Genomic DNA, 11,980 nt, shown 5'->3' with positions numbered 1-11,980 from the left:
ATTTCCTTAACTTATTTGGACAGCCAATTCTCCCTAGTACAGTAAACAGACCGCTTCTTCTAACAAGGTTAAAAGCCTTGGTCAAATCAATAAATGCTATGAAGAGGGGCTGCTTTTGTTCTCTGCTCTTCTCCTGTAGCTGCCGTAGAGAGAAAATCATATCTGTTGTAGATCTACCTGCCCTAAAGCCACACTGCGACTCTGGATAAACACGATCTGCCAGGATCTGTAATCGCTTTAGTAATACTCTAGCAAAAGCCTTTCCAACTATGCTAAGCAATGAGATGCCTCTATAATTGTTGCAATCGGAGTGATCGCCTTTATTTTTATAAATTGTAACTATGTTGGAATCTTTCAATTCCTGGGGGATCATTCCTTGTTCCCAGCACAAACTTAGCAGTTCGTGGAGTGGCTTGATTAGGGCATGTTTTCCAGCCTGAATGACTTCAGAAGGAATGCCATCTCCTCCGGGTGCTTTCCCGTGTGTAAGCATGTCAATAGCGATGCTCAGCTCCTTTACTGAGGACGTTTCGTCTAATTCCCGCAAAATCAGAAGTGATAAAGTATATAAAGTATACATTTCCCTTACCCGAAAAAAAAAAGTTTTAATAGCTTTGGACTAAACATTCCCCCCACACACACCATCCCGAAAAAAAAAGTTTGAATAATTTTGACTGTTTCATTAACGAAATACCACACACACATTATAATGTTATTGATATAACAATATTTACAAAACAAACTTTAATCGCAAATCTAATGGACAAAAATAACTATTATTCTCTCTATAAAAATACGTTTAAAAACAGAAACACATACAAACCAATGCAAACCATAGATATGTATCATTCTTTTTAAGGACATAATAAATATGAATTTAAATGTGCACGCGAAAGCACAAGATCTACATATGTAGCCCATTAAAAAAAAGTTGAAAGACCTGAATTCGAACTCAAGAACTCAAGCCAACACACTGACCACTGTGCCAGCGAAGTGCTTAGGAAAATAGAAGGTATAGTTATCTGTTTATAGTTTCAAATTCTAAAGAGGCATCCTATTTCTCTCTGCTAAGTATAAAGGGGACTAATTAAACTTATACCAAGTACAATTTCTTTCCCTTGTTCAATACCAAACAAAATAATTAATTACCAATAGTTAATTAACTAATTTGTCTTTTTAAATTGATTCTTGTTTTGTCAGGTAAAAGAAATAATTTTGCAAAATTTCAGCTTGATCGAGATTGTGTGTGGGAGAAATAACATGTACAAACTTTTACTAGTCAATCTGATTGTCGATAAAAGCTTTGTAAAAAAAAGTTCTTTTACTTAAAAGTGTGATACTAATCTAATGCATTGTTTGAAATAGTTTAGCCAACTTCCGTATACAGTGCTTGTAAAAGGCTTCAAGTCATACAACTCTAAGCAATTAACAAGCAACCTAGCCTAAGGCCTATATAATATATTTTTTTATTGAGATATGGATTCACGATAGTGTGAATTTGTTTAAAGAGAGGAACCAACAACAGCATGTCCTGTCACATAAGTTTTGTTATTGCTTTGGTTGAGATGTATGATGTAACAATTGTACCGATCTGAACTCATTCACAAATTATCATTATTCTCTGGAACAATGTCAGTGTGACCGTTTTTTGTTGTTGTTGTCCTTAACGTTTGCAACATACACTAAGGGTGTTCAATTACCTTTAAACAAGTTGGACCTGTTGCTCTAAGAGTGTATGTAGCCAACTCTAAGATGTAAACAATCGTACTGGATTTCCAAGTCATGAAGAAAGCAACAGTGTCATGTGGGCAGATACAAGAATTGAAGACGAAGTTGGATTTGTATGTTAGAGTCCACTTGTCTGAGCACTAGGCGAGGAGTAAGACTGTATCCAAGGAAAACAGTGGGTGTTATATATCCTTTACCTTCACCCATCCTTTAGTCTTTTGAACCGATGGGGCACCACACACGATCTGTTGACAGACTTTCTTATTTCCTCTCTGTCGTTTGATTTGACTCTCTTTTAATAACAGGCTCTGGTACTGTTCTCTGCAGGAATGTCTGCGAGCCCAGAGGACCTCGTGATATACCCATACAGTTTTAGTTTGCGGTCAACACCCTATAGTCATTGTGATCTCGTTTCCTCATTTGTAATGCAGTCTTTGTAGGTGATATGCCTATCTAGGATCCATCTATAGCATGTTAATTCCATTGCTAGGATCCATCTATAGCATGTTAATTCCATTGCTAGGATCCATCTATAGCATGTTAATTCCATTGCTAGGATCCATCTATAGCATGTTAATTCCATTGCTAGGATCCATCTATAGCATGTTAATTCCATTGCTAGGATCCATCTATAGCATGTTAATTCCATTGCTAGGATCCATCTATAGCATGTTAATTCCATTGCTAGAATCCATCTATAGCATGTTAATTCCATTGCTAGAATCCATCTATAGCATGTTAATTCCATTGCTAGAATCCTCCTCTTTAGTTCTGCAGTTCGGCACCTTCGATACGGGATCACGGAGGTTACGGTTAGCGTCCAGTACTGGAAAGCATACAAATGTGGCCGCCGTGCCTGTAATAGACTAAAACAACACGAGCTTCAATAAACACAATGATTTTATTCGTCCTTATTTATGCTCTTTACTCCAGCCACTTGTTCTCTATACTCTGACTTCCTTTTACACACAGTCCCTGACACACTGCTGTTCACTCAAGCATCTACACTCAAGGTCCACTGGTCATTTCATACACAGGCACACACACACACTGCACTACCAGCCACGCAAAACACATACACTTACTATCACACTCCCTCCTTAAAAGCTTTGAGATATCGACTATACAAATGATTTCTGTCTCACTATAAACAAATGAGTAAACTGAATACATGTTTAACACAACAGAATGTTGAATTGTTAATATTATCAATAGTAACAATATAAATTATAAAATGTGTAGTAAAAAAAACAACAGTCTAGGTTTACAAACAGACATTAATTATATACAAATTGCATAATAATAAAAAGATATACATGTATCTAATTATCTGCGTCAGGGTAACGTACTGGTGGCCGAACTTGCCTACCATATCGAGTTATTACTGGCGGCGGATTGGTAGTGTTAGTCTGTTCCTGTTGCACATTTGTATCGCTCACGTTCTCTGGCTGTGTGGTTTGACCATTAATGACTGTCTCTGGGGTGTCCATTTCAAAAATATCAGGCATGACCCTTGATTTTGTACATGTGTCTCTTAACATCCTTCTATTTCTTCGGTAAGTTATCCCATTCTGTGTTTTTACCCAGTATGGTCTCGGGGTCTCCGCTTCTGAGATGACCACTGCTGGTTCCCATAAATCGCCAGGCTTCTTTTGCATCCACACTTTGCTCCCAGGCTGAATGTGTGGTCGCTCGGTGCGCCTCGCTGTTTTGTTGTAATATTTTGCTTGATTACTTTTTCTTGTTTTCCAAGCATTTTCTTTTTTGTCTGGGATTTGAGGTCTGAGATAGGCCTCCGTTGTCGGAAGATTTGTCCTCAGACGGCGGCCCATGAGCAGCCGTGCAAGTGAAGGTCCATCAGGGCATGGAGCATTTCGAAATTGCAAGAGGGCCATATATGGGTCTTGACCCGACGTTCTAGCTTTATTTAGAAGCTGTTTCACTGTTTGTATGGCCCGTTCTGCCATACCATTAGATTGTGGAAATCTGGGGCTAGACGTAATGTGCTTAAATCCCCAGCTTTTAGAAAATTTCAGAAATTCTTGACAAGCAAATGAGGGTCCATTGTTACTAATTACTTCCCTTGGAATACCATGTCGAGCAAATTGTGATTTCATATGTATGATCACATCTGAAGCCTTTAGTGTTGGGATAAGATTTATCTCAAAAAAATTACTATAGTAATCTACAAGTAGCAAATAGTTTTTACCGAGATACTCAAAATTATCAGCTCTCTTGATGGCCAGCGTATCATAATATTATTCTTTATCAGCCTTAAAACAGCAGCATCTGCAGTGGCCTGCTGAAAAATGTTCATATATTCATCTGACATGGGTAAACTATTGACGATCAGATGAACTTGTGCTTCCCAGTCATCACTTGAGGGATATTTGATTGGTAGCGATGCTCTTGGCAGTGTGTCTGGAATAGACATTTCTTTGCCTGGCTTGTATTCCAGCAGTATTTCATATTTCATTAGTCGAAGAAGCATCCGCTGAAGCCTAGGTGGTGTAGATGCCAAAGGCTTTTTGATAATCGCTTCGAAAGGTTTGTGATCTGTTTCAACCTTTATTGGACGTCCATACACATAGTAATGGAAATGTTCAACTCCGAAGACAATGGCAAGCATTTCTTTTTCTATTTGTGCATATCGTTTTTCACAGTCTCTAAGAGATCTTGAGGCGTAAGCCACTGGCCTTTCATTCTGCATTAATACTGCTCCAAGTCCCTCCTGTGAAGCATCCACAGACAACTTGACTGGCTGTGAAACATCATAAAAGGTTAAAACTGGGGCGGTTGTGATCAAACTCTTTAAATAATCAACAGCCTTCTGATGTTGTTCCAACCATATCCACTCGTTGTCTTGTTTAAGTAACTCTCTAATGGGGCAGTTATTTCTGACAAGTTCTGTAAGAATTTACCAAGATAATTAATCATACCCAAAAATCTTTTCTAGTTCCTTGCGATCTGTAGGGTATGGCATGGATTGTATTGCTTCAATCTTTGAGTCATCAGGCTTTATACCACTATCTGTAATGATATGTCCTACAAACTTGACTTGTCGTACTCTTAGGCTACATTTAGATGGCTTCAGTTTGATTCCTTTCCTTCTTGCTATGTCAAGAACTTGCCTAAGTCTATCATCATGCTCTTCTATTGTTGTACCTGCTATCAGTATTTCGTCCATGTATGTCTCAACCCTTTGTATAATGTCGAAAGCTTGGTGGAAACGTTTTGCAAATACTTCTGCAGAAGAGTTTAGCCCAAATGGTAGACGAAGGAACTTGTAGCGACCAAAAGGTGTGTTAAAAGTTGATAGATCTGTACAGCTCTTGTCTAATTAAATTTGCCAAAAGGCAGAGTTGGCATCTAATACCGTGAACACTTGACTGCCACTTAGTCGACTAGCTATTTCTTCTATAGTAGGTAATTGATAGTGTTATCTTTGAATGGCTTTGTTGAGGTCTCTAGGGTCTAGACATATCCTTAATCCGCCTCCTTTCTTTTCAACAATAACAAGTGAGTTGACCCATGCAGTGGGATGATCTACATTTTCAATGACACCCTCATCTTCCATTCTTCTCAATTCATTTTTTAATTCCTCACGTAGTGCCGCAGGGACTTTCCTTGCTGCGTGTACAACAGTTTTAATGTTGGAATTGACCTTTATAGTATATTCCTCTTCCATGCAGCCTAAGCCAGTAAATACATCTGCGTAGCCTGAGAGTGTATCGTCCTCTATAAAGTCAACTCTTCTGGTTAAATTCATTTGTTGGCAGCCTGGTAGACCCATAATTGGCTTTGAATGTGTCTCCACAATTTGAAATTCTATTATGGCTGTCTTACTTTTAACAGTACATTTAATGTGTGCTTTGCCAACAACCTTCAATCTTTCTCCACTGTAAGTAGTAAGTTTGGATGTTGATTTGAGAAGTTTCTTTCTTTTTAATTGCTTGAAGATTCTGTATGGGAGAATATTGACTTGTGCTCCAGTATCCAACGTGAATGTGACTTGTTTGTTTTCAACAGTAATGAGTGAGTTCCATTCGTTGCTTAGACTATGGGAGCCAATACTGCCGATGAAAAATGTTTCCTCAACGGAGTCATCTCGACCTTCTGACTTCACTATACTTACAGGCTTTGATCTGCACTCTGACGAAAAATGACCTTTTTTATGACATTTGTGACAGGTTTCCCCATAAGCTGGGCACTGACGTGGTCTGTGTTCCTTGTCACAATAGCTACAACTCACATTTCCTTGTGTTCTTTTAAATCTATTGGTAGCTGAATTCACAACTTGTACCCCACTTTCTTCATTCATGAGCTTAAGCTGCCATTCAGTTGCCTCAGCTGCCCGACATATATTTTCTGCCTTGTTAAGGTCTAGATCTGGTTCTCTCAAAAGTCTTGCTCAAGTGTTCTCATTCCTTATGCCACCAACAATCCTATCCTTTATTAGGGAATCTTTAAGCAAATCAAACTCACATTTCTTTGCCTTGAGTTTGATGTCAGTGACAAAGTTGTCAAATGACTCTCCTTCATGTTGAGAACGCTGGAAAAAAACATGTCTTTCAATGGTAACATTTTTTCTTGGTAGACAGTACTTCTCGAACTTATTAAGAATGCAGTGAAGTGTATGGAAGGACTTGCTAATCTCACATTCATTACATTCATTGTCCGTCCATTGGAAAGTGTTATAGACTTGCACTGCTTCTTGGCCGATCACATGCAATAATGTCATAGACTGTACTTTTCTGCTTTTTTGTATCCAGTCCATTTGCTATCGAATATATCTGAAAGGATTGTTTGAACCTTTTCCAATTTTCTGCTACGTTGCCATTTAATTCCAGCGGTTGTGGCGGGTGGAGTCGGTCCATCTGACACCATGTAATAGACTAAAACAACATGAGCTTCAATAAACACAATGATTTTATTCGTCCTTATTTATGCTCTTTACTCCAGCCACTTGTTCTCTATACTCTGACTTCCTTTTACACACAGTCCTGACACACTGCTGTTCACTCAAGCATCTACACTCAAGGTCCACTGGTCATTTCATACACAGGCACACACACTGCACTACCAGCCACGCAAAACACATACACTTACTATCACGGTGCCCAAGGCGCGCATATCAGTCTGATTTTAGTGCCGATGACTATGCGTTTCTGGCCAGTAGTTCAGGTTTGGTTACTTTGCTGTTTTATAAAGTTATAAAAGCTAATGAAAATGTATACATGTATCTTTTAATTATACTGTATTGTACGTAAGTAGCTTGTAAATGAAACATTTACATGTTAATATTTGTAAAGAATAGGCAAAGAAGCATTCTGACATAAGACACTTGGATAATTTATCTTGATGTTGTTTACAAAGACATAGTTCATATGGACACAGTCATAAATGATCTGGCAGCGAGTGGTTCGTTGATTTGCCATCTTCACAAACCTTTTATGAATGTATGTAAATGTCACGTCTATGTGCATAATGTAGGAACCAGCACACTTTTAATAGGCTATAGTCTCCTTCGTCTTTTTGGAATGAACTAGACAAATCGCTCCACCAACCAGAAATGGCCATGCACCACTACCCAGCAAATCAAGAAAGAGCTCTCATCTGTCAATTCTAATTATCAGAGTCCGAAACAATGTGTGACTGTATTATAGCTAGATAGCTATTTGCCATATTTTTAACACATTTATGCAAATAGTTTTTGATTTTTTGTCAAAAAAAAAATTTTTCTTTTTACATTTGTATTGTTGTGTACGTTCTGTCCTACTATTTACTACATTTACATGTTACCTTTTTTTTAAATAGAAAAAATCTATTTAGTATACTTATAAGTTGGTAGCCGTTGCATCAGAACTTTGAATGGTCTAAAATATTGTGATGTCGGATTTTCAATATCTTTTCTAGTTTACGAGATTTAAACCAGACGGACAGACATTTCGCACAAAACTAATAGCGTCTTTTCCCCTTTCGGGGGCCGCTAAAAAGTAGCCTATGCATCAGAACTTTGAATGGACTAAAATATTATGATGTCGGATTTTCACTATCTTTTCTAGTTTACGAGATCTAATCGGGACAGACGGACAGACATTTCGCACAAAACTAATAGCGTCTTTTCCCCTTTCGGGGGCCGAGATTTCAATGCGTCTTCCCCAACGCAATTCTAGAGTTTCACGCCTTCTAACGTCAAAACGGACAAAGAGGCCTACATTTCTCGAGTAAAGTATCGTCGTTCTATTGACATATTGCGTGAATTAAACAGGCCAGCTTCAAGACACTTGCTAAATAAGGTGATCAAGTTCATTCCAAACCTACATTCTCTTAGTGCCTCGAATGTCTCTCACAGTTCGGTATCAGCATGTCCAAATCCTTCTTAATTTAATTCCATTTGATTTGTTAATCTTAATTCCTACAATGAAAAAAAAAACAGTGGCGTAGCTAGGGAGGGTGAGGAGGTCAAAATTCGAAAGTGCCCCCGCCCCCAACTAGAGGTGGGCCCCTAAATGATTGTCATATTTTTTTTAATTAAATATTAAATATTACATCACTGCCATGTAATCTTGTTATTCACGTGGAGTTAAAAATACTACAAAGCACTGATCTAGACTCTAGACTATTTTACTTGATGTTAAAGATGCCTGTGCTGCATAGAAAGCACGACGTGAGGCGATATCAATTGAAATTTGTCACTTATGCATTATCTCGACAATATACAACGGTATTATTAATTAAAAGAGTCTTAGTGATTATTTGTGTTAATTTATACCAATTTGAACATAATATTTATTAAGCACATTTACTCATGTCATAATGTCGAATGTCAAAATGCAAGAGACCCTAAAAAATGTCATCCCCCCCCCCCCCCCCGAGGTCCCCGTTTACATAGCTACGCCACTGAAACAAATAATGTGTCGTTGACGCCAGGAGAAAGAGTTTCTGAAGTTAAGAAATGCAGAAAAACGGTTTGCAACTGGGGCTTCGCCCCTCACAACTCCGTGGTTGGTAAACTTAACATTTTTGGTTGGAAAAGTTTGAGGAACACATAGACTTAGGCCCTCAAGCTCCCTTCGCGCGCATATAGTATATACTATATAGGATTCAAGCTTTCTCCTATGCTTGTCCTGGGTGTGGCAAAATATGTAGGTCACAGTTGGGACTGCGCAGCCACGGGAAGTAGGCCTACTGCAGTTCTCACTGATCTTCATACTCGGCGACAAGCCTTATTTCTCCAATAAACATGCCATTGTGGGATTGTTACAGCTAAATAATAAATCAAAAGTTAATTCAAGTTATGCATCAGTTGCAAAACAGCCAACTAGTTTTATGTAAATTAGAAACAACCTTAGTTAGCTAAATCTGTAGTACTACTTGGTAATTCAAAATCCCTATGATTACGCATTATTTTCTTTGTCCGGAAGCTTGACATCTTTTCTGGGATACAAGTTTATTAATATCAGGTTGAAATGTGTTTGCCACAGACACTTTCATCACTGATGACAAATTTTGATCAGATAATCTCGAACGATGAGGTGTTTTTGTAGTTTTCAGTATGGAAAAGAACTGCTCACAGAGATCAGTACTTCTAAACATAGCAAGAATTCTGGCTGCAAATTTCCAAAATTCAACGTACCGTTCAGGTAAATAAACTGCAAAAATTTTAGTACAGCCACTTCTATATACTTCGCTTTCAACAAAGAATCAGACTACTATTCTATCAGCTCTAGTTGCACATTACCAGCAGCATTTTAAGAAGCAAATGAAAATGGAGATACAAACAATGAAAATTCTTGCTCGTATGAAACGAAGTCACGAAAACTTTCATTGAAAGCATCTACTAACGATTCCAGATGTAGGACATATTTACCAAATGTTGTAGCCGTATTTAATCTTTTTAGTTCCTGACACGTTGAGAAGTGAACAAGATTCTCTCTTCATATTTGGTTTATCCACAGTCTTAATTTTGCTTGAAAGCTATTCACATGATTACACACAGTTGTGACAATTTTGTCTTCACTTTGAAGTTTCAAATTCAAGTCTTGCAGGTGACCAGAGAGATCAACTGCAAATGCAAAATCCTGAACCAATTCGCCAGTTTGGAAATGTTCAACAAGTTCACCTGTCATGTTCAGAAAAAATGCAATTTACTCACGCAGTGCAAAAAATCTCTTCAATACTTTATGACACGAGAGCCAGCGGACTTCTGTGTAGTAGGGAACACAATCAAATTCGTGTTCAATGTCATCCAGAAACATTGAAAATTGGCGATAATTTAAACCACGGGCACGAATAAAATTGAGAGCGACTGAAACCGGTCTTATGACATAACATGTTGGAACTGTAATTGCTTTGCGCAGAATGTTTCTTGGTGAATGATGCATTGAAAATGAGTAAATTTAAAATTAGCATCAGTCTCATCAAAACCATTTCATTTCATGGCTGGTGCGCCATCCGTTGTTTGACTAGCTAGCTTTACCAAAGATAAATTGTTCTGCAATATTACCTCCTGTTATTTCTCAAAAACATCCTCGCTTGTTATGGTGTTATGCATAAAACAGAGCTCACGTAGCTCCTCGTGGATCTCAAATTTCCCGTCACAGGCCCTTATGAATATAGCCAACTGTGCTACACCCGTTACATCAGTTGACTCATGAAGAGCCATTAAAAATAATTTAAAATCAACTATTTTGTTCTTTAATTGTTCACGCAAGCTGATTGACAATTCATTTATTCTATCTACCACATTTTCTGGACAAATTACTTCGGCAGCTTTAACGACACACTCCTTCATAAAATCACATCCCCTAAATGATTTACTATGGCTAGCAATTAAGTTTGACAAAATGTAGCTGGCTTTCACTGCAGACTAACTCTCGTAGTTCAGTTTAACAAATACGTTTTTCAATTCAAGTAGCTTGCCATCTCTTATTTTCCAGATGGTTTAACATTATTTTGACAATTTTTGAGGTGACCAAGCGAGCCGCATGCGGCCCCCAAACGACGTGTTTCACATGCCTGATCTAGACTTTATAGATCTAATAGCAATATGTCTTCAATTCCGAAGATTAAGGATGCGTGCAGTGATTCACATGACTATGCAGACCCAGCTGCGACCTGCATATTTTCCGGCATCTCACGCAGACAAAGCCGCTGCCCACTGGCGGTCTATTTTCTTAAGTTTTCTTTCGTCTCCTGCGCCTGTCTTCAATAATGGCTTTTCTTTGAGTCTCAAATGTCTGTCCCGCAGCCCCGTGAGAGCACTCCAACTGTCTCTTTCAGAGGCCAACAAGCAGAAAAGGTGCACTTTTTATAAAAGATTTGCGCGATTACTGTGTTAATATTAGAAGATATTACGTCATTGTTTGTTGTTTATGTTTTATGCGAAAGCAAAGAATCGGACGGAAATAAAAAAAAGTGAGTTATATATGTCTACCTTGATCAAGACAGTCTCTTTATTATCATTATTAAATAGTAACGTCTACAGTAATTTATTATTAATCTGTGACTACAGAACATGGTGTCAGATTTGGTTTCAGATCTTGTGTCAGATCTGGTGTTAGATTAGGTGTCAAATCTAGTGTCACATTGCTTTAAAGTGCTGGTAACAGGTAGATCTAGACTAGTGGTTTCTAAATTGCTAAAAGTACATTTTATTTGTGGTGTCGTTAGTTCATGTTGTTAGATCTAGATCTAGACATAGAATCTAGAAGCTGTACGAATAATGGAATTATTCGATCCTCCTAAACCGTTGTCACTAGACGGTAATCTATCTGAAAGATGGAAAAAATGGAGACAAAGTTTTGAACTGTTTATGGTCGCCACTGAAAAGAATACGAAGCCCGAGCCAGTGAAGAAAGCTTTATTGTTACACCTGATCGGTGAACCCGCTCGAGACATCTACAATACTTTTCAAGTATGTGAAGATGAGACTGTAGACAAAGTAATTGAAAGGTTTCAGAATTATTTTTTGCCTAAGTCCAACACTGTGTATGACAGATTTAAATTCTTTTCAAGAAAGCAGAAAGACGGAGAAACGTTTGAACAGTATTATACTGAGTTAAAGAATTTGGCAAAAGAATGCAATTTTGACAACCTTCGAGATGAACTCATCAGAGATCGATTGGTATGTGGCATACAGTCGGATCGAGTGAGAGAGAGACTTCTGAGAGATGTAAACTTAACTTTAGAGAAAGCAGCAAGCATAATTCGTGCTGACGAGCATACCCAGAACCAAATGATAGATATG

Source organism: Biomphalaria glabrata, chromosome 7 (genome assembly GCF_947242115.1).
Source record: "Biomphalaria glabrata chromosome 7, xgBioGlab47.1, whole genome shotgun sequence".
NCBI classification, from domain to species: Eukaryota; Metazoa; Mollusca; class Gastropoda; family Planorbidae; genus Biomphalaria; species Biomphalaria glabrata.
Note: the sequence above shows the minus strand (reverse complement) of the source record.